Genomic DNA, 2,991 nt, shown 5'->3' on the forward strand with positions numbered 1-2,991 from the left:
ATGTGCAATTCACTTGTATTTTTATTTTTTATTCCTATTTATTCTATTTATCCCCTTTGTATATTTTATTTATATTTGTCTCTGTATTTATATATGTGTGTGTGTGTGTGTGTGTGTGTGTGTGTGTGTGTGTGTGTGTGTGTGTGTGTGTGTGTGTGTGTGTGTGTGTGTGTGTATATATATAACAATTCTGTAACTGTAACTTCGGTTGTTGCTGTGCTTTTTGGAAGTCGAATTTCCCAGAGGAACCCACCCGAGGGATTAATAAAGTTCTATCTTATCTTATCTTATCTTATATTGTCAACATATGGAAAGTACCAGAGAATGATTGAAATATCATGTCACATTCGACCTCCGACCTCTGCTTCATATTTAATAGATTGATCTTAATGTGATAATAGTGCTATATAGAGCAATTAAAAACGTATTTATATTAACAACATACAGTCATAGAGGGAACAATTCTAAGCACCTTCACTATTACTTTGGATCTGTCCTCTTCTTCGAGGTCAGATAAGATCAAACTTTCATAAAATATCTCTTTTAGCTTTAAAACTATGCTTAAAAGTCTAGTGCCTTTGTTTGTATCCAATATATCCAAATAGGTCAAATGTGACATTTGACCTCTGACCTCACTACTACTTTTTAAATCTTTAATCTTCTGCAGGAAATAACAACTATACGCTTCAAGAGAGTGACAGTGAGCTGTCGTGGTGAGGTTTGTGCTCTCGGAGTGCTTCTTGTCTTTTTTAAAAAGATTTTTTAACCATGTTGTGGATTCCTTAAATTTCTTTCTGTGAAGCCCTTTGTAACTTTTCTAAATTAAGCTCTTGGGTACACACCTTGGACCTGTGGATTGGCCTTTGTTGCTGCTCCACGATTTAGAATTTGAAGCTTCTTTTGCAGCAACGTCCATATCTGAAGCACTGCCTTCTAAATAAATCTCTTCGTGTCTTCACCGATTACCTTATACGAGTCTGGGCAGATATGGATATAAACTGCAGCTCGACTGGTTGGAGAAGGCATAAAATCGCTAGAGGGGGGGTAACTGAGGTTTCGAGGCTTAAATCTCTTTAAAGAAATTAAATTAACATCAATAATAGGCCCACTTGTATGTGACGAAGATTCCCAACAGAGAATTATTACCCAACTGCAGTTATGCAAAGCGCGATAGCATCTTTTCAGCTCAGTTTTTCATTTTCTAGCCCACAACTTTACAGTTTTCTTTGAGTCCCACTGCTCAGCGAGTGTTGTTTTTGGCCCCACTCAGGCAGTTACTCTGGCAAAAAAAAAAAAAAGCTTTACAAGTGCATTGCACACACAGTGCCATGCACCAAAAAGCTGAAAAGATCAGGTGAAATACGTGAAGACCAAAAACAGACCTACAGAGAAAATTATTGGAAATGCAGTGATGCCGATAAATTATTTGCATTTGTACTTGCAAAGATCTGCAGTGATACATTCAAACCCGAGACAGAAATATATGTAAACTCACCTCAGTCTATTGGTGCATCTAAATAAAGTTACACTTACACTATTGTTTTATTTTAAAACAGTCATCCTCAGTACTCTCAGTAAACATTTAACAGTTGTTTCAGGGAGTTTTATATCTAATAAGATGTGAAGGACACAGAACAGATCTTCACATATAAATACTTTCTTTTTTTATCATCCTGTTATTTAGTGTATCTGTGTTAAAATATGGCAAGAAAAGTTTTAAAGTAGACAGTTGGGAGATTAACATCCAGAATGAGGAAAATAAATGAGCTTCACAGGATGGCACAGGAGGGAAAAGTAACATTAAGGGGAGCAAGAGGCAGTGGCAGAAAGAGAAATAATAAAAGTGAGCGGGTAGACAAAGTGAGCAAATCCAATTTAGCCATATGTGAGCCCATCTCCACAGCAACCCTTTGTGTTTGCAGCGAGCAGTTTGTGAGCTTTGGCACCGGTCGACTCTTCTCCCCATGTCAACCCCTTGCTAACGACCATCCCTGAAAAGGCAAGCGGACAGAGGGACACGGCGAAGGAAAGAGATAAAAATGTGGGGAAATGTGGGGAGAGGAGGACAACGGAAAGCCAGTGCAGGAGAGGAGGAGAGGAGGGAAATAATAAAGAGCGAGTGGGGGACAAGGAGGTGATGAAGTGAGTGGAGACTTGAGAGAACATTCCTGAGCCAGCTGTGGGTTGGAGGGGGAATTCTCACTGAATGCCTGACAAATAAAACAAGACACAGGCTATTTCAGTATTCCAAAAACCCACTGGCACATCGCGGAGCAATGAAGGGGAAAGAGAGATTTTGGAAGGAAAAAGAGGGAGGCTAATGAGAGAACCAGCAGTCTGCATGGTCCGTCAGGCAGGCCTAAAACCACAGCAGTCCAGCGGTTAATCTCTCCCTCCCTCTCCTGTCTCCACCAAAATGGAAGCAGAAACTGGCAGCAGCAGCGGTGGCGGTGCTGATGGTGGTGGTGGCGGTTGTTGGGCCCTGACGGCACTCACATTCCTCTTGCACAGACAGGTGGTGGGGTTGTTTAATAAATACAGGATTTGGAGGGGGTCAGCGAAGGAGGGGAGAGTCAAAGGGCATCACAGACTGTAAACAGCAGAGCTGAAAAGCCATAATGCTGCTACTGCTTTTCTGGGGAAACAAAAGCTGACTCTACTCATAACTCCTTGTTAATGACTAACCCTATCTAAACACTTCTGTGGAATGACCGACTACACATGCTTCCCTTTATTAAGTGTTGCTCAAGGTCTAATAAGAAGCAGTTTAAAAAAGTAAACTTCACAGTGGAGTGACTCAAAAGTAGTTTCTACAGGAGCTGGGCATTTTAGCTGTCATCTTTAGAAGAGCTACATCTGTCTCCTCTTACTTTCTACTAGTTTAGTTATTCAGCACTTGATACAGTTTCAGGTGTTGCTAAAATTGCCTTCAGCACCCGTACTTAAATTACTCTGATTTCCAGCAATTTTTAACAAGAGATCAGCACTGTT

The sequence above is a fragment of the Copadichromis virginalis genome, linkage group LG4, assembly GCF_057382275.1.
Source record: "Copadichromis virginalis isolate Kocher_CV1m ecotype Utaka linkage group LG4, C_Virginalis_male_GT1.1, whole genome shotgun sequence".
Taxonomy (NCBI): domain Eukaryota; kingdom Metazoa; phylum Chordata; class Actinopteri; order Cichliformes; family Cichlidae; genus Copadichromis; species Copadichromis virginalis.